This window comes from Hevea brasiliensis, chromosome 14 (genome assembly GCF_030052815.1).
Source record: "Hevea brasiliensis isolate MT/VB/25A 57/8 chromosome 14, ASM3005281v1, whole genome shotgun sequence".
Taxonomy (NCBI): domain Eukaryota; kingdom Viridiplantae; phylum Streptophyta; class Magnoliopsida; order Malpighiales; family Euphorbiaceae; genus Hevea; species Hevea brasiliensis.
In genome coordinates, this window is record NC_079506.1 from 11,195,323 (window position 1) to 11,217,119 (window position 21,797).

At 33.5% G+C, this 21,797-nt stretch overlaps 1 non-coding gene across 1 annotated transcript; it reads left to right on the forward strand.

Annotated features, from left to right (window-relative positions):
- Positions 1 to 19,848: 19,848 nt before the first annotated feature.
- Positions 19,849 to 19,955, forward strand: LOC131173540 (small nucleolar RNA R71). The gene has a single exon (XR_009143856.1). It is a non-coding gene; the product is annotated as a small nucleolar RNA R71 (small nucleolar RNA).
- Positions 19,956 to 21,797: the final 1,842 nt, after the last annotated feature.

A 21,797-nucleotide genomic window follows, 5' to 3' on the forward strand; every position in this document is an offset into this window, starting at 1 on the left:
CATAAGCCATACTATGAAGTTGTGGGAGAGAGTTGTGAAGCATTGACTACGTCGTGATACTTCTCTCTCTCTCAATCAATTTGGCTTCATGCCCGGTCGTTCAACTATGGAAGCGATCTTTCTTATTAGAAGCTTGATAAAGAAATATAGAGATGTGAAGAAAGATCTATACATGGTTTTTATTGATTTGGAGAAGGCTTATGATAGTGTTCCAAGAGATGTCCTATGGAGTGTGTTAGAACAAAAAATGGTATCTATTAGGTACATACAAGTGTTGAAAGATATGTATGAAGGAGCAACTACTATTGTGCGCATAGTGGGAGGGGACACAAGAGATTTTCCGATCTCAATTGGATTACACCAAGGATCAACTACAAGCCCTTACCTTTTTACATTAGTTTTAGATGAATTGACGAAACATATACAAGAGAGTATTCCTTGGTGCATGATGTTTACGGATGATATTGTTCTGATAGATGAGATGAGAGAAGGAGTCAATAGAAAGCTAGAGCTTTGAAGAAGTACTCTTGAGTCAAAGGGCTTTAAGTTAAGTAGAATGAAGACAGAATACATGCATTGCAAGTTCAGTGAAGGCAAAACTGGTGATAGGGAAGGAGTTAGTTTGGATGGAGTGGTACTGTCCCAAAGTAATCACTTTAAATATCTCGACTCAGTCCTTCAAGTAGATGGAGGATGTGAGGAGGATGTTAGTCATAGGATTAAAGTCGAATAGTTAAAGTGGAGACGTGTCACAGGAGTTTTATGTGATCGTAAGATTCCCAATAAGTTGAAAGGAAAATTTTACCGCATAGCCATACGACCGGCTATGTTATGTGGTAGTGAGTGTTGGGCATTGAAGGAGTCGTATGCGTCTAAAATAAGAGTTGCAGAGATGAGAATGTTAAGGTGGATGAGTGGCCATACTAGAGTAGATAAAGTCCGTAATGAGAGTATTAGAGAAAAGGTAAGAGTGGTACCAATTGAGGATAAGTTGAGAGAAGGGAGATTGAGGTAGTTTGGTCATGTGAAGCGTAGACAAACGGATGCTCTAGTTAGACAAGTAGAGCATATTAGGTTGGAGGATAGAAAGAAAAAAATGGGTAGACCTAAATTGACTTGGAGGAGAGTAGTACAACATGACCTATAAGCATTACAAATTTCTGAGGATTTAACCCAAAATCGTTTAGAGTGGAGAAAGCGAATCTATATAGCTGACCCCAAATTTTTAGGATAAAAGCTTAGTTGAGTTGAGTTATATATCATGATGACTATATTTATATATTTTATGATATATTAAAAGTTTTTTTTAATATAATTCCTTAATTAAAATGTTTGTGGCTTAAAAAGATAATGTAGATATAATCATTAATATTTTTATATAAATAAGAAACTATTTACATGGAATGAATTTCTAGTATGAAATATTAATTAATTGTTGAGAAAATAGTTCATGCCTACATAGGGGATGCTCCATGTGAATTCTACCATACAACTACTTCATATTATTCATTTTAATTTTCAGTTTATAATTTATTTTTTTAATTATTATAAATTGATATATATAAAATTAAAAAATAATTAACATTATTGTTATAAGAATCGGATCGGTTTAATTAGGAAAAGAACTAATAATCAATTTGATTTAAATAATAAATATGAAATGTTAGAAAATTAGGGTTCATTGGTTACTCACTCGTGTTTTAAATGATTTAATTAACTGATTTAAAATAAAATAAAAAATTGAAAATAGTGTGCTAGGAGATTTGAACATAGGACCATATAATGCATAAATGGTTTGTAATCAACTAAATATATTATTATTATTTTTAAGAGATTATTAATTATACAGGATATAATTAATATTTATTTAATTATGGGAATAGATTCATACTTTATTCTACGTAAGATCTTACTTGCCTTTTTTATTGATTTTATACAGATTATAATTAAAAGTTTATTTAAAAAAAATTCAAGTTATTTTTATAAACAAAACAAATTAAGCATCTATAGATTTAATGTGATAATAAAATTTTCAAATTTATATAAAATTTTAAATTTGTCTTTTATATAAATAAATGAAAAAAATTATAAAATTCAACGGTGACCCCTTCTCTCTTTTACCTTATTGACCCTTTTCTCCTTCACCATTTCAACGAGTCTCTCTTTAGCTGCATTCCCTTTTTTGGTACAATTTCAGATCTTTCTTTGAGGCAGAAGATTGAGAAGCATAACTAGCCAATGATATGTATATTTTTTCTCTGCCTCTTCTGTAAAGAACTATTATATTTTTTTTCTCTTTTCTTTTAAATTATATGTATATTATATGACTAATGATATGTTTATTCGTGTATTTTGATTGTTCTATGAACGACCTGACTTGTTAGTGTTTTAATATAGGTTGCTTTATTTATTTATTTATCTAATTTATATTTTTTAATTAAGTGTTTGAGAAATCTATATATTCTATAATAGGACTTTATGTTCCGTTAGTAAATTGTCAGGTAAAAGCTCTTTCAGTTTGTATCTAAGTTTTACATGTCTTAATTAGGGAAATTTCGTGTGACGAGAAATAGTTGGTTTGCTTCCACACAATAATTAATTGTGACACAAAATTTTATCATTAAAATCTTAGTGAAATTTCTTCCAAAAAAAAGTCTTAGTGAAGTTATCAAAATAATATAGTTTTATGTGTAAATTTAAAAAAATTAATCAATTTATTTTTTCAAATTAAAAAAAAAAGTTCAAAGATTAATAATTTGTGATATATATCTGTCTATATATTAATAATTTGAAGTTAAATTTGCTACTGCACAATTAATCATAATTAATTAATGTAATATTAAATATTTTCTTAAAATAATATTTACAATGATTAAATTTTAAATATTAAAAACACAAAATAGAAAAATAATCATATACAATGAACTTTCAGTATTTAATGATATAATTAATATGGTTAGATATTCAATGTCATAATTAATTATAAATAAATATTAAAATTTTTGAATTAAAAAATATATACTAATTGGTCCAATCAAAATACAGAAAAATAAAAAAACTCAAAATTTCTAAAAAATAGAAAAAAAAATTACAATTCATAAAAATTACCATGTAGAAGTAGGAAATTCAGATTTTCGTTGGCTATTATATATTTATATAAATATAGATAAAAATATATAGATATAGATGTTAAAGAGTCATTGACAATAGCTAGTAAGACTATGTTGCTTTGTGATCAAGGATATGTCTTTGGCTGCTCTTTGCCTGAGTTTAGCACGCTCTCTCTCTCAAACAGGCATGCCTTCAATATGCTAATGTTTATGTTGATACTCGTGGATGGATATGATGCCATGTTTGTAATATTTGTTTTGCCACTCCATAAAAGGAGATATTATGATTGTTGTATTACTTTTCATATATATATATATATATATTTTTTGGTTAACTCTTTCTGAGTCCTCTCTACGTTTTTCTAATATGATTGTTGTATTATTTATTTATTTTTTTATATGTTTTGTCGCTGCTTCTTTAGAGCATAACTAAAGTTAGTAGATCAAACATGGAGTATGGCTGCTCTGTCAAGGAAGAATTGGGAATTACTTTGCAAAGGGATCAGTATAACCTACCAGATTTTGAAAATGAGTTCGCAAACGCAAAGTTCTGTGTTATCAAATCTTACAATTGAAGATGACAATCATAAGAGCATTAAATATGATGTATGGGCAAGCACTCCAAATGGCAATAATAAGCTAGGTGCAGCATTCCGTGATGCAGAACGAAGATCAGGTAGAACTAGCACAAAAATGTCCAATTTTCCTCTTTTTTTTTTCTGTTGAAAAAGCATGTCTTCTATCTTCTGTTGAAAGTGCCTTAATCTTCGTTTCTTAACATTTCTAACATTAAATGCTTTGTGGAAGTCATCATTTTCTCTTAATCATAACTTAAGGTTAATGGAAGTGGACAATTTGTTGAGATGGTTGGGCAGAGACACTCAAGAGGTATCTCCTTTTCTTTCAAACTCAGTTGTATTCTGATGTTTCTGTTGCGTATACATAATCTCATTTATATTTTAAGAAATATGGTCAGAACTAGATACCTATTGATTGTCTAGTTCACTTCTCTTGAAAGATTGGACCAATTTGAGGAGGATGAGGACCAAAATGACTTTTTGGTCACTTCTCCACTGACCATGACAAGGAGGGGAAAATTAAGTGTGCGGTCCATCCAATATAACAACTTGAGATTAATGAGGAAGGCGTTCAAAGATTGGAACAAAATGTTGTGGATGAAGACCAAAATGACTTTTTGAATCATAAGGGAGAGGAACCACACCTCCTCTATCAAATTCAAAATCTCTATCGCTTCCTTGTTGCCTATGCTAACCAAACTCAAAATGACAACAGGTAAATCTATTTCTTATATGCTATTTTAGCATTCTTAATTTCTATATTCTCTGTCAGCACATTTGCTTCTTAACTGCTCTAAGGTTAGACATTACACAATCTGCTGCCCCATATCAATATGTATGTATATACATTAAAGCTAAAGCACAAAAATGGCCTTATAAAATTAAGTCATTTGGCTTATTAATACACTTAAAAACTATTCATTTAAAAAATTACCATGTATCATATTTTGTAATCCACATGACTTAATGATTTGTCATAATATTCATCTGGTATAAATATTAATTATTTTAAAATTTAATTTATCCTATTTAATTTTAAAATTTAAATCCTCATTTTCCTTTTTATTTTTATATATTTTACTTCCTTTAAAGTTGTAACATTTTTATTTTTGCTTTTTTCCTTATTTTGTTTTTATCTTTTGATTGGTATACATAAACTAATTTAAAATATAATACAAATCATTTATCAAAATTTAAATTTAAAATTAAATAGTATTTATATCGATTACAATTAAATAATTTATTTATTAATACTAGAAAATAAATTCATTCCTCATTCCTTTTTCTTTTGAATATTGAGTATCTATCTTATTAAAATCTCTCACATTTTTACTTGTTTCTACCGATACTTTAATTGTTTATTTTTTTTAAATATGTGTAATTATTTTAAAATTATTTATTATGTTTTATTTTTCAAATCAAATCTTTTTAGTTGCATGCATAATTATAGAATATATTTTAAAAAAATATATATTTTTATAAAAGATATAGAATTTAAAATCAGATGATTAGAATAAAGAGATATATAATTAATTGTATAACTTTTTCAATGATTTATATAAAAAAGTAAATGTTGTTTTTAAAAAAAAATACAAAATATTATATAGGAAAAATTTTGTATTTTTTCCTATAATGTTTGAGAAGTTTCATTCTGAAAATCCATTGCTTCTCAGTCTTTGCAGAACTCTCTTCCCTAACAACCATAAGTCTGTCTGGTGTGGACCTCACTCACTGGTTCAGCGTGAAGTTTATGCTCGTACAAGTTCTATTCTTGCTGCTATTGAAACTTTGATGACGTAGGTACTTTTTGATTACTTCACATTGTCACTACAAAGGATCTGAAGCAATCTTATGCTTTGCCTAGATCAAATATAGTGTTACAGTGTGGAATGTTTGACATAAATACCTACATACAAATGGAATGTCCGGTAGTTAGTGGTTCTTCTCAGCTGAGGATGATAATTTGCTCTGGTATAGCTAGGGTGGGAATGACATACCCCAAGATCGATAACATGATCTTGATTTACAATCCTGTGTCAGCATTTGTAGTGATCTATTGGGGATGAGGGAAAATAGATACATTGGTATTTCTTATTGCGAAAATGATTTAATATTGAGCAAAGATTCTTGCAGAGTGCTATTGCTGGAAACAATAACTTGTGCAACTGTAAATAATTGATCCTTCTTATTTTCACACCTCTATTTAAGGTGGAAGCCTAAGAAATTCTGTTCAGGGAAGTATTCCCCACAAGGATTAAAAATATGGCAAGAGCCTCTTCGTGAACTGAAACCAAAGCTACTATTGCGAATATGTCCAAGCTTAATTAAGGCTTTTTTTTTTTTTTTTAAGAATAGACATTTGTCAATTTCCTCAATCAAATTTGCATTATCATTATTGTTTCCAAATTCTTCAACCTGCCTGTTTGATCCATGATTTTTCAAATCACTGTCCACGCTCTTGTTTTTCAATTATTTTTAGACCTTTTTTTTTTAACTTTCTCACTCTATCTCAGGACGTAAACTGAATCTCAAAAATGCTCAAAGAATTTTCAAAGATCTGAAATAATTTTAAAGCATAAAATTATTTAAAATTTGCCATATATTAAATAATTTAAAATAAATTATCGAAATAAAATTCCATAAAAATGCAAACTTAAAATTTAAATTTCTGAAAAATTGTAATAAATTTCTCTAATTTTATTACATCTAAATACAACATAAAATTAAAAAAAAAAACATTCGAATTCAACCTGCATTTAACTCTTTTATTAAGTGTATGAGCTCATTTTATATTTAAGTCATTTAATGATATACTCAATGAATTATAATAACTGAAAGAGGAATTCCACTTCTTCTCTTGAGGTACCGTCTTCTAGTGACCCTTCACTTTTCTTTACTGGTTTTTCACAGCTCTCCTTCATTTCTCTCTCTTTTCGAGCAGGGAAGGAATTTTCCCCTTGCCAGGAGAGTGGATTGTCCCTTCCCGCCTTCGAGCAAGATTACAAATAGGCTTTTATGGGTGTATTTCGGATGTAGATCCAATGGCACCGAGGAGAGGGTTACTTTGGATCTACTCAGCTTTGGTTCCCTCCACAGAATAGCCATCGAATTTAGGAAATTGAAAATAAATTATTAAAGAGATTTCAAATATGAGCCTTTTATATACTAAACATGTCCATTAAATTTAAAAATTAAATAAATAAAGGACCTAAAATCTTAGATGAGTCTATCACATAATTAATAAGACCATAGTCTAAATTAAAAGTTATGTACTACTTATTTATTATTAATTATTTATTGCTAATTTTTAAAATAAAGAAATAAAGTTAGTTATCTCATTTTTTAAAATTTATTTAAGATTTAAAAAATAATTTTAAATTGTTTTTCAACTGTTAGCTAAAATTATATTATAGCTTTTTTATAATTAATATTAAATAATTATTTAAAATATTTATTTATAATGATAAAAAATTAATTATTATAATAAAATAAATGAATCAAACAAATTAAAAAAATTAAAAATAAAATAAGATTTAAATATATTTAACTAATAATCTCTTTTCTAATTATGAAAGATATTAATAAATTTTAATTTTTGAATTAAAAAAACTATTTTCTATTAGTTCCACTGTTCCAGGTAAACATGTTTTTCCTTATCTTTAATGAAAAATAAAAATGAAATTTTTCTGAAAAAATATAAAATAAAAAACAAAAATTTATTTTTCAATAGTAAACGAGCCTTTATTTACTTTCTTCCTCTTTTGAAAAAGGCAACTAGAAACGAGCCCTTATTTACTTTCTTCCTCTTTTGAAAAAGGTAACTAGATTTCTATTTAATAAATTTAATATAATTTATATTAATCAATTTAAATTCACATTTTACTAGAAAATTTTTTCTTAGAATTATGACTCAAATCCTAATGGGATTTAGAAATAGATCTTTTCCTAATTTGAGTGGGAGAAATATTCCTCAATAAGATGGAGGAATATTTTCTATAATGAGTAGAACTCTTATTTTAGGGTTATTCATAAATTGAGTAGGATGATGTGGCCCAACCGCAAGTGCACGGGTCGTACAAGTAATATAGAAAAGATATCGTTCCCACGAGGAGTTATGTTAATGATTGAATTTTTGATATAAAAAGTTGACTAAATTGAACTAATTTTGAATTTAAAGCAATAAATTGATGGGTATTGGAGTATAAAATCTATATGTGCAAAATTAATGATCTATCCAACAATGTATTAATTAAACTAAAATTGCATCAAATTGAAATAAGCAAGTTCAAATATGGCAATGTTTAAAATGGCAAGTAATTAAATTCAATTAAAAATTGACAATGATAAAAAGGTGATTCCGGAGTTCGGGATTTCATATTCGAGCTATTTTGGGATTTTAAATTGGTTATCCAATCTTGCGGAACTTACGGGTTTTAAGGAGATTAATTCTTTAATCCTTTGAATACCCTTTCGAGTGAGACAAAGGGTACCTTAATCAATCTAATCCTACTTTCGTGGAGTTAGAGTTAATTAAGACCCATTAAGTTCTTTAATTAATCTGTGAATCCTCTTAATCCTTAGTCTATTTCTAGATCTAAGTTAATTAAGTCCAATTTCTTGATTATCTATCACAAGGTTTTCTCCTTTCGGTGCCTCAACCATGGATTAAAAACATAACTTAATGGGATCCTACACTAAGCATGTCATTAAGCACACAAGAAATGAATAAAACTCATTAAGACCACAAAATATGGATTACCCAATCAAAATTCACAAAATATCTCAAATATTACATCCCTTACTCTAGAATCTAAGGTAAAACTTGTTTACAAGATATTCTGAATTTATAAGCAAATAAAGCTTTAATCTAAACTAAGAAACAAGAAACTAAACACTAGAAATGTAGGAAATATATAAGAAAAGAAAGAAATCTCCAAATCTGGTTGGAAATGGAGTGGGAGATGATTGTGACTCTTTAGCTGCTGCCTCCCCTATTCCTTTTCTTCCTTTACTTGCTTCTCCCTTTCTAAAATGGGAAATGGGGCTATTTATAGCATTTTCTGACATGGAGCCCTAAAATGGTGTGTTTTAGGAGGAATTTTCTGAGGGAATCTTCTGCCAGCTCATTAATGAAACCTTTGTGGGACTGCATAAGTGGACTGCATAAGTTATGCAGTCCCTTATGCAGTTTTCGGCTGTTTCTGGCTCACTTATGCTAAACTACATGACTTGGCGCATAGGTTATGCATAATTCCGTGAGATTGCATAAGGGAGGCGTGAATCTGCATAAGCTATGCACTCCCCTTATGCACAATTCGGCAAGTGTTGGAACAGAGTTTCTTCTCCTTATGCAGATCTGCATAGCTTATGCGGCAAGTTATGCGCAATTTGGTCAATGCATATTTCAACTTGAAAACTTGTTTTTGACATCTTTGGCTGTAGAAGTCACTCCTGAATGGCAAAGTTTCTCTTCAGTCCTTCAAAAACACCATTTTTCCTACAAAATAAAGTAAAAATTACAAATTAATCCAAAATTGATAATTACGAAAAACTAACTAAATAACTAAGGAAATTAGCTAAAAGTGACTAATAATCAAATAAAATAGCTATGAAATTAAACCTAAATGATTATGCAAATTGTATGCATCAAATACCACCAAACTCAAGCTTTTGCTTGTCCTCAAGCAAACTTTAAAATGTGATGCAAAATTTTTAGGGGTGCCTTATCCAAAGAGCTATGAAAATCACCTATTAAAGTAACTTAACACCCCTTTAGCCATACGAACAATCCATATACCCATCCTTCAAAATGCAAAGAATCTAGTGCTTATCCAAGCTTTCATCGCTTAGCCATCAAGTCAATTATCATTCAAAATTCCCAAACCAACCAATCAAAAGAGAGAGTCATGCTCAAAAGGAATTCTAGGACAATCAATAGTCAAAGTGTCTCTATATGGAATGATGGAATTGAATGAATGAATGAATAGTTTTCCAATCCCATAGGCAAATTCCCTTCTCCCATCTCCACTAATATAGCAAGTACTATCAAGAGATCAAAGGTCTTTTTAGGGATGTAATGGGGCCATGGGGTTCAAGATGAGGCTAAGAAGAAAGATGGGTAAAAAGGATCCAAAGCATGAGAATATTTTCAATCTTGACAACATAAGGTACACTCCTTATTTTATTATAATTTTTTTTCTTTTTTTTTCTTTTTTTTTCTCTTTTTTTTTATATATATGGAGGAGAGAAGTACACAATGAGAATTGTCAAGTGTTAGCATAGTTTACAAAACACATAAAAATGGAGGGACATTTTGATACTTTAAACTTGCATTTTGCATTTTCTTTTGATGATTGTCCCTAAAAATGCACACCCCCAAACTCATTTCTTTTAATACTTTGGGTGAATTTCTTTCATTTTGAATGGCAATAGTGAAAAGCACATATACTAGCACTTTTACAAGATGACAAACATTTCTTCTCCCTTTTATTGTATTTTTTTTTCTTTTTTTTTTTTTTTTTTTTTTTTATAAAGTGTACCTAATATTCAATTATCCTCATGAAAAGGGTTGGAGTGTTTGGTTCATTGGCTAGGTACCAATAAGGATTTCAAGAAAAATTAGAGATAAAAAGGCTTAAAGGGGTTTGCAAGGGTCAATTTTAATTAGGAAAAAGGGCCAAAGGTTTAAAATGAGAAGGTTTAAATCAAAGAATGCCTAATCATCTCTCTTTTCAAGTACAAGCTGGTATTTCGCCTTGAAAGGTTTAGAAAATTTGTTCTAGGATTGGTGAGACATCATTTGTCTACCTTATATCCAATAACTCCCTCTAAACATTCCAATCTCTAAAGTACTAGTTGGGTGGCTTTTTGGCTAAGAAGATATAGGCAAGGGATAGACACTTCAAAACCTTACACCTCTTAGGAAACTTTCAATCCACAAACCCAACTAAAGGTAAGTCAAATCACTCTCATAGGTAACTTTTCAATACTCAAGGGATTTGGAAAAAGATTTTAATGCATGATGCATGATTCCTAAAAATGAACAATGCATTAACTAAATGGAGGAAATCTATTTGTATGCAATGTGTACAATTTCTAAGTGATGTATAATGTGTGTGTAAATGTGTTATGTATATGTATGTAAGGATGTATATGTAAAATATTTACAATATATGTAAATGGAATGGGATGAGATTACAATATATGTAAATGGAATGGGATGAAATGCTCTTATACTCAAAATGTGAAAAATGAAGCAAAAATCAAAATGTGCACCCCCAAACTCAAAATTAGACATTGTCCTCAATGTCTCAAGTAGTGTATTATCAAAAGTCAAAGTAAACAGGAATAACCAGGATTAGTGAAAATTAAGAGCAAAAAGAAAGAGTTACCTGGTATAGAGCAGATGAGAATTCAAGATATAAAGGGATGCATAAGAAGCGACACAGGTTATGCAGAGTAAAGTGCTGGCCAGAACAGGTGCATAAGTAGAGTGCATAAGCCGTGCGATTCTGCATGAGTGACAATAAGGACTGCACAGGCTATGCAGAACATGTGCATAAGGAGATTAGAGCCTGTGCAGTTCTGCATAAGTGGCATAAAGGGCTGCATAGGCTATGCAAAATATTTGCATAAGGGAATTCACAGCCTGTGCAGTATATTCAAAAGCTGCTGCATGATGATTAGCAAGGAAAAATGTGCAACCACCAGTAGAAGCATGCAAAAATATACAATGTATGGACAATTATGCACAAAAGGGCAGTAAAGGCAATGAAAATCAATGAAAAACTAATGTAATGACCATCCAATAGAACTTTAAGAAAAACAAAATTCAAAACAAACTAATTCAAAACAAACAAACAAAATTCAAAACAAACTACAATTGTTTGAACATATTTACAAAGAAAAAGTCCTATAAGTTTGAACAAAAATAAAACAAAAACTAATCTAGTTCTATTGTTTTGCCCTTGTCCATAGATGTTGCTAAGGGGCTGGTTGCATCTGGCTGCTGTCGAAATGATGGTGCTGGAGGAGGTGATGGAGGTGGAGGTGGCATTCCCAGAAAAATCATGAGTTTCTTCATCATCTCCTTCAATTCTTTCTACTTGTCCCTGGTTTCCATGACAAGGTCAAATAGTTGATCATGACGATCCTTGAGGGTATCAAGACCAGTGTCAAGCTTCCTATCCACAAAGTATATATCATCACTAAGCCTTTCAAGATAGGTGAATAAGGCTTTAGTGTTGAAGGCAGGAGGGGCTGTGGATGAAGAAGGTTCAGCTGCAGGAGGTGTAGGTTGTGCGTAAGGCTTTGGGGTGTCTGTGCGGTGAGAGGGTGGGCGAGTTCAGTGAGAATGTTGTTGGACTGGTGGGACAGATGGTCTCTCTGGTTGTGCAGTGGGTTCAGTTTCTGTTGCTGGTTGTGGAGTGTCAGAAGGTGGCAGGCTGAATCCTGTTTTGGATAGGTGTGTAGCATTAAAATATAAGGTGTCTACAAGTGCTGGTATTGGATGCTCTTCAGGATTAAAACCAAAATGCTTGGCTATGACAGTTATGAGCCCACCCAAGACAATGTCACCTATGGATTTGGTGGCAATGTGCAACACATGCTCACAAAAGAAATAACCAGGAGAAACCTTGACCTTGTGAAAAGCACACCATAACATGAATAATTCAGATTTCCCAACAGCACCAGAACTAGTCCATCTGCCCAAGATAGTGCTAGCAATCAGCCTATGAATAAACCTAAGTGCAGGGTCAAGTATTTGAGAAGTTTTGGATCTGCCAGCAGAAAAATTCTGAGGTTGGTTTGTGATAATTCTCCAAAATTGAGCAGCGTTCCAAATACCTTTGTTTGCTACCTCTACCCCTGTATATGGCACCCTAAATAGTCCATCAATTGCAAACCCAAGAATGCTATGAAATTGGTCCAATGATAACTCTCTATTTTTCCCCAAACATCTAAATTTCATAGTTGGCTTAAAATCTACATCATGCAATTTCAGGGTGGCAGAGAATGAGGAAATAAATTCCAAAACTAAAGCTGGATAAACAATTTCTTGCTTGTGCACAAATTCCATCCAACCCATACCATCAAGATAGGCAACTACATTGTCAAATAAACTAAGTGATTGGAGAGAGTCTGCAGAAATATACCTAGTGGGTTGCACCCTCCTTTCCTTAAGTCTCTTAAAGGTTGCCTTGTGAGTTGTATCCTGAAGGGGCCAGGGTAATTTTGATACCTGGGATGCTACTGATGTTTGCTTTTTGCTGGAAGAGGGTGATTTGGCTTGTGTGAAGGCTGAAGTTTTCGGATTTTTGGGTGGAGGTTCTGACATTGGGGTGGTGGGTGGTTCTTTATGCTTTGAGAGAGGAGGTGCAGAAGCAATGGGTCGGGTAGATTTCGACCTAATTTTCCACTTGTAGGTGGTTGTGGAAGGTGGTGGGGGTGTCTCTTGTGGAGGGGAATCGGGGTTAGGAGGCCGCATTGACAGGGGCGAAACTTGGAGAGGTGAAGTTTGAGGGGAATGAGGAGGCGACTCCATTGGTTCCCGATGGTGAAGATGGAGAAGGTGAGGGAGAAAAGAAAAATGCAGAGAGATTAGGGTATATGCGGCGAAAATAGGAGTGAAGAAGAAGGGGAGAGGAAGAGTTATGCCGGAATAAAGGTCGTGGGGGGAAAAGGGAATGAACAGGAATATCGGGAAGTGGAGGTGGGAAAATAGTACCGAAAACTAATTTTGATTTGAACAGGGCATGTGTTAAGGCTGCATAAGTGAAAAGTGAGTGTGCATAACTTATGCATGTTTCGGTGGGTGATAAAAAAATGTGAAAAACTGATTATGCAAGAGTGCATAGCTTATGCGCTAACTTATGCACGTTTCAGCCTGTTTTGGGTTTCAGAGTTTTCGGTTATGCGGAAGTGCATAAGTTATGCACTCTGCTTATGCACTTCTCGGTAGGTTTTGGTATTCAGAAAATGTGTTCATGCAGTTGTGCATAAGTCATGCACTCTGCTTATGCACCTCTCGGCAGGTTTTGGAATTTTGGGTTAGTGGTCATGCGGAAGTGCATAAGTCATGCACCCTCCTTATGCAGGTCTCGGCAAGTTTTGGGTTTCAGAGAGTTCGGTCATGCGGAAGTGCATAAGTTATGCACCCTGCTTATGCACCTCTCGGCAAGTTTGGAAATTCAGAGTCTGTGGTTATGCAGAAGTGCATAAGTCATGCACTCTCCTTATGCAGGTCTCGGCAAGTTTTAATTTTTGGGGAATGTGGTCATGCGGAAGTGCATAAGTTATGCGCCCTCCTTATGCAGATTTCGGCAGAGAGAGAAAATGCAGGATTTGAAGTCATGCAAAAGTGCATAAGTCATGCACACACTTATACAAGTCTCGGCAGATATGAAATTTGACAAAAATGTGGCTATGCAGAGTTGCATAAGCTATGCACTCTCCTTATGCAATTTGCAACAGGGATGAAAATGGCAAGAATTGTGGTTATGCAGGATTGCATAAGCTATGCAGTTACTTATGCACAATTCAACAAGATTGAGATTACAATTGAAAATGATTTGCAAGTGTGAAAAATACCCTAGAATGAAGAAATATAGTTCCATGAAGCATAAATCATGAGAAATTTTCACCAAAAACACATCAACATATACAAAGTCCATCAAAATTTCATCACACAAGCTTGTAGAAATGAATCCTGCATAAAAGGCATTTGTGAACCATGCCATTTTGACTCAAATTCTGCAAATCAACATTTAACACATTAAAACTCAATAAAATCTGCATAAAGTTGCATTTATCCACAAATGAGAAATGACTCTCCAAGTTATGTCAAGAAAATGCAGCATATCCACTTTGAATCCCTCAACCCAAATAAGTTCAAAACTGCCAAAAATGACTCACTTACCACCATATTAACATTATCAGTACAAATATTTAAAAGTTACACACCCAACCTCACCAAGAACATAAGTAATCTGCTGCAGACCCTTCCTTGCTGCAAAATGTCATTTTTCCTCTGCATAAACCAGATAGCAGCCCCTGCACAGGTTATGCAGTAAAAATCAATCAATTTGTAGGAGATTTAAAGAACATAATTTCAGGTTAAGGGTCACTCCCCAGCAGTTCACCAACCTTCCTCCATTGAAATACATCTACAAGGGACAAGATTCAACAATGTCAAAAATTTAATTTGGGGAGATTTAAGATAAAAACAAAAGCAATGAAAGTAAAAGTAAATCATCAAAAGCAAAATAAAAGGACTTGGGATGCCTCCCAAGAGGGCTAATTTATAGTCCTTAGCTGGACTTTTCATGTATTTCACTGAAAAGAGGTGAGGGATTGGAGAGCTTGTAACAGCTTGCTCCTTTTATTGGGTCTCCAGTTATGTAATGTTTCAATCTATGCCCATTGACCTTAAAATTCCCAGATTTTTCACTCCAAATTTCAATTGCTCCATAAGGGAAAACCATAGAAACTCTATATGGACCAGTCCACCTTGATTTAAGTTTTCCAGGGAACAATTTCAATTTTGAGTTGAACAATAAAACTGAATCACCCTCTTTGAATTCCTTTTTCCTAAGATGCTTATCATGCCAAACTTTAGTTCTTTCTTTGTAAATACGGGCACTTTCATAAGCATCCATCCTCAGTTCTTCAAGCTCATTGAGTTGCAATAGTCTCTTTTCACCAGCTTGCTTAAGATCAAAATTCAAGGTCTGAATGGCCCAATACGCTCAATGTTCTAGCTCCACAGGTAAATGACAAGACTTACCATACACCAACCTAAAGGGAGTAGTTCCTATAGGGGTTTTGTAGGCAGTCCTATATGCCCATAAAGCATCATTTAGTTTGATAGACCAATCTTTCTGAGAATTGCTCACTGTTTTCTCCAAGATATGTTTGAGTTCTCTGTTAGAAATTTTAACTTGTCCTGAAGTTTGAGGATGGTATGGGGTAGCTATCTTGTGCACTACACCATATTTCCTCATTAAGCTCTCAAATTGCTTATTACAAAAATGTGAACCCCCATCACTAATTACAGCCCTAGGAGCTCCAAATCTACTCAAGACAAATTTCTTCAAGATTTTCACTACCACTCTAGCATCATTAGTTGGAGTTGCAATAGCTTCCACCCACTTTGACACATAGTCAACTCCAACTAGAATGTATTTATTACCAAATGAAGGAGGAAATGGCCCCATAAAATCTATTCCCCAAACATCGAATAATTCCAATTCAAGAATATCATTTAGGGGCATTTGATCTCTTTTTGACAAATTTCCACTCCTTTGACATTTATCACATTCCAACACAAATTTCCTCACATCCTTAAAAAGATTTGGCCAAAAGAAACCAGCTTGCAAAATTTTACTAGCTGTTTTAGAGATTCCAAAATGTCCTCCATAATTAGAAGCATGGCAATGATGCATAATACTCTGTGTCTCCTCATCAGGAATACATCTTCTAATTAGACCATCACAGCATCTCCTAAAGAGTAAAGGATCATCCCATCTATAAAATTTTACCTCATGCAAAAACTTTTTCTTTTGTTGCCATGTCATTCCTAGAGGCAAAACTCCACAAGATAGATAATTCACAAAGTCTGCATACCAAGGTAGTTTAGCAACAAGAGAGAAAAGTTGTTCATCCAAGAAAAACTCATCAATAGGGATTTCATCCATTTCTTCATCATCAAATTTCAGCCTACTAAGATTATCAGCAACTACATTTTCAGCTCCCTTCTTGTCTCTAATCTCCAAATCAAACTCTTGTAGCATCAGAATCCACCTAATGAGCCTAGGTTTAGCCTCTTTTTTACGGAGCAAATACCTGATGGCTGCATGATCTGAAAATATAACCACCTTTGAGTCAATAATGTAAGGTCTGAACTTTTCCAATGCAAAGACAATTGCTAAGAATTCCTTTTCAGTTGTTGCATAATTTGTTTGAGCCTCATCCAGTGTTCTACTAGCATAATAAATAGCATAAGCCTTTTTGTCCTTTCTTTGACCAAGAACAGCTCCAATTACATAGTTGCTAGCATCACACATAATTTCAAAAGGTAGGCTCCAATCAGGTGGTTGCATGATTGGTGCAGTGATAAGATCTTGCTTCAACCTGCAAAAGGCATCCAAACACTCTTGGTCAAATACAAATGGTATGTCATGACTTAACAAATTAGACAAAGGTTTGGCTATTTTAGAAAAATCCTTGATAAAGCGTCTGTAGAACCCGGCATGTCCTAGAAAACTTCGAATTCCTTTGACATTGGTAGGAGGAGCCATCTTCTCTATCACTTCAACCTTAGCTTTATCAACCTCTATTCCTCTGTTAGACACCAAATGTCCAAGCACTATCCCTTCCTGAACCATGAAATGACACTTTTCCCAGTTTAACACAAGGTCAGTATCTGCACATCGCTGCAAAACTTTAGAAAGGTTAGCCAAGCATATGTCAAATGAAGATCTATAAATGGAAAAGTCATCCATAAAAACCTCCATTATATCTTCAATAAAATCTGAGAAGATTGCCATCTTGCATCTTTGAAAAGTGGCTGGTGCATTACACAACCCAAATGGCATCCTCCTATAAGCAAAAGTTCCATATGGACAAGTAAAAGTGGTTTTCTCTTGATCATTTGGATGGATAGGGATTTGAAAAAAACCTGAGTATCCATCTAAGTAGCAAAAATAAGAATGCCTAGCCAGTCTTTCTAACATTTGATCAATGAAGGGAAGTGGAAAATGATCTTTTCTAGTGGCTATATTTAATTTTCTGTAATCTATGCACATTCGCCAACTAGTCACTGTTCTGGTGGGAATTAATTCATTATTTTCATTTTGACCACTGTCATTCCACCCTTTTTTGGGACAACATGTACTGGGCTCACCCAAGTACTGTCTGAGATAGGGTATATGATCCCTGCATCAAGCAACTTCAAAATTTCCTTTTTAACAACTTCTTTCATATTTGGGTTCAACCTCCTCTGATGTTCAATAGATGGCTTACAATTTTCTTCCAAAATAATTCTGTGCAAAAGTGTGGGCTTATTCCCTTAATGTCATCTATGGTATATCCTAAGACTTTCGTGAATTGCCTTAACACTCTTAACAACTTATCAGCCTCTAAAGTACTCAAGTTTGCATTTACAATTACTGGATAAGTGTTATTAGTGCCAAGAAATTCATACCTGAGCTGAGAAGGAAGTTGCTTAAGTTCTACCTTAGGTGCATCTTCTTCCTTGAATGATGGTTGCTTAGATTCGAATTTTTCCTTTTGTGTGAGTTGAAAAACTGGAGCAGAAATGAATGGTGGACTTCCCTCTAAATGTTGAGCATATGCAGCCACATGAGGGTTGTCACAGTCTATGCCTCCTCCATGAACCAAACAATTTTCAAGTGGATCTTCTGGATATTTCTTTCTGAAGTGTTCTTCAACCAGCTCATCAATGATATCAACTCTCAAGCAAGTATCAGCTTCAGAATGATGCTTCTTCATAGTGTTATTAATATTGAAAACCAATTGATCTTCACCAACTCTAAGAGTCAATTTTTCTCCCTTAACATCAATCAATGCTCCTGCTGTAGCTAGAAAGGGTCTCCCCAAGATAATTGGAATATTAGAATCTTCCTCCATGTCCAAAATGACAAAGTCAACAGGTATATAGAACTTCCCAACCTTTAGAGGCACATTCTCCAAAATCCCTTCAGGATACTTAATTGATCTGTCAGCTAACTGAAGAGAAATGTGGGTTGGCTTAAGATCTCCCATATTGAGCTTCTCATAAATGGAAAGGGGCATAAGGCTAACACTAGCCCCTAAATCACATAAAGCTTTTGTAGAACATGATTCCCCAATGTGACATGGAATTGAAAAACTCCCTGGATCCTTGAGCTTTGGAGGAAGTTTCCTTTGGAGGATAGCACTACATTCTTTTGTCAAAGCTACAGTTTCATGATCTTCAAGTTTCCTCTTGTTTGAGAGAATTTCTTTTAAGAATTTTGCATAAGAGGGCATTTGTGAAAGAGCATCGATAAAAGGCACATTTATGTATAGCTTCTTCAAAACCTCTAAGAACTTCCCAAATTGCTTATCAAGCTTGGCTTTTTGAAATCTTTGTGGAAAGGGAAGTTGTGGCTTGTAGGGCTCTGGAGGTATATATTTCTCTTCCTTCTCTTTAATTTTCTCTTTACATTTTTCTGCACTCTCTTTCTCTCTTTCTTGTTTTTCACTCTCCTCAGTTTCTTTCTCATTTTCTCTCTTCTCACTATTTTCACTCTTCTCATTATTTACAACTTTCCCACTTCTTAAAGTAATAGCTTGACACTGCTCTCTTGGATTTTCTGGTTGACTTGGAAGTTTTCCAAAAGACTTGGTACCTGAGGAAGATGCTTGTTGTGCAATCTGATTTTCCAAAGATTACATTATGTGTTTGCATCTGTTCTAGCCTTGCTTTCATCTCTCTCATCTCCTCATCATGCTTAGTTTGGTTAGCAAGAATCTGTTGCAATAAAGCTTCAGTGGTGGAACTTTGTTCTTGCTGTTTTGGTGGAGGATTCATATTTTTCTACTGAAAATTAGGCAATGGTTGCCTATTTTGCTGATATGGAATTCCTTGTTGCTGTTGTGGTTGAAAATTCTGATTTGAAGCTTGACTTTGCTGATTTCCCCATGAAAAGTTGGGATGATTCCTCCAAGTTGGATTATAAGTTTGAGAGTAAGGATTCCCCATTTGCTTGTTTCCATAATTACCAACATATGCTGCTTGCTCTCCATAGTCTACTCCACAGTTGGTAGTTCCCTCTGCATAAGCAACTTGTTGTGAACTTCCAGATGATGATGATGAACTAACCAACATACTTAAATCTTCCATCTTCTTAGCCAAAACATTTGTAAGTGCATCAAACTTTGCATTAATTATGTTGAATGGATCAAGGTCATACATTCCAGCAGCTTGCCTCTTTTGAGTTGGAGCTGGTCCTCTTGGACTACTCCAAAGATGAGTATTCTTTGCAATTTTCTCCAATAGCTCATAAGCTTCATCTTCATGCTTCATAATAAATTCTCCTCCTGTTTGAGCATCAATGATTCCTCTGATTGCAGGAGTGACATTGGTGTAAAAATTCTGATTTATCATCCATTTTGGAATGGCATGATGTGGGCATTGTCTCTCTAATTCTTTCCATCTCATCCATGATTCATAAAGAGTTTCATCTTCTCTTGGTCTGAAAGCTGTCATTTGATTCCTCAATTCTTGAGTTTTTCCAGGTGGAAAGTATTGTGCAAGAAATGCATCAGTGAGTTGCTCCCAATTTGTGATGGAGTTGTGAGGTAAAGAATCAAGCCAATCCAATGCTCTATCTTTCAAAGAGAATGGGAATAGCTTCAATCTTGCTGCATCATCAGACACTCCAGGTTGTTTTTGCATATCACAAATCATAGCAAACTTCTTTAGATGTGTGTGTGGATTTTCAGAAGGATGTCCTCCAAATTGTGAATTTTGAATCATTTGAAGAACTCCAAAATCCATCTTGTAACTATTTGCATCAATCCTTGGTCTTGCTATGCTTTCTCTCAAGTCATCAAAAAATGAGGAAAAGCATGATCCATCATACTTCCCCTAGGCAAATTAGCATTTATAATCTCTTCACCTTGGGCTGCATTTTCATTGTTTCGATCATTTCCAGCATTACCAACAATTCTAATTCTTTCATCAGCCAAGTCTGCTTCTAATTTAGTTTCTCTCAAAGCTTCTTTCCTTTTTCTGGTTTCTTTCTTGTTGGCTTTACAAAATTTCTCAATTTCAGGATTAAACAATAAGGATGTGTCACTTGTGCTTCTAGCTCTTCTCATAAAAGATTAAAAGTACCTGAAAAAGAACAAACAAACACAAAAATGAAAAGATAAAAAAAAATATAAAACTATAAACAACTAAAATAATCAAGAATTTAATCTTAAACAAATAACTCCCCGGCAACGGCGCCAAAAACTTGATGTGGCCCAACCGCAAGTGCACGGGTTGTACAAGTAATATAGAAAAGATATCATTCCCACGAGGAGTTATGTTAATGATTGAATTTTTGATATAAAAAGTTGACTAAATTGAACTAATTTTGAATTTAAAGCAATAAATTGATGGGTATTAGAGTATGAAATCTATATGTGCAAAATTAATGATCTATCCAACAATGTATTAATTAAACTAAAATTGCATCAAATTGAAATAAGCAAGTTCAAATATGGCAATGTTTAAAACGGCAAGTAATTAAATTCAATTAAAAATTGACAATGATAAAAAGGCGATTTCGGAGTTCGGGATTTCATATTCGAGCTATTTTGGGATTTTAAATTGGTTATCCAATCTTGCGGAACTTACGGGTTTTAAGGAGATTAATTCTTTAATCCTTTGAATACCCTTTCGAGTGAGACAAAGGGTGCCTTAATCAATCTAATCCTCCTTTCGTGGAGTTAGAGTTAATTAAGACCCATTAAGTTCTTTAATTAATCTGTGAATCCTCTTAATCCTTAGTATATTTCTAGATCTAAGTTAATTAAGTCCAATTTCTTGATTATCTATCACAAGGTTTTCTCCTTTCGGTGCCTCAACCATGGATTAAAAACATAACTTAATGGGATCCTACACTAAGCATGTCATTAAGCACACAAGAAATGAATAAAACTCATTAGGACCACAAAATATGGATTACCCAATCAAAATCCACAAAATATCTCAAATATTACATCCCTTACTCCAGAATCTAAGGTAAAACTACTCACTATCCATAATGTTTACAAGATATTCTGAATTTATAAGCAAATAAAGCTTTAATCTAAACTAAGAAACAAGAAACTAAACACTAGAAATGTAGGAAATATATAAGAAAAGAAAGAAATCTCCAAATCTGGTTGGAAATGGAGTGGGAGATGATTGTGACTCTTCAGCTGCTGCCTCCCCTATTCCTTTTCTTCCTCTACTTGCTTCTCCCTTTCTAAAATGGGAAATGGGGCTATTTATAGTATTTTCTGACATGGAGCCCTAAAATGGTGTGTTTTAGGAGGAATTTTCTGAGGGAATCTTCTGCCAGCTCATTAATGA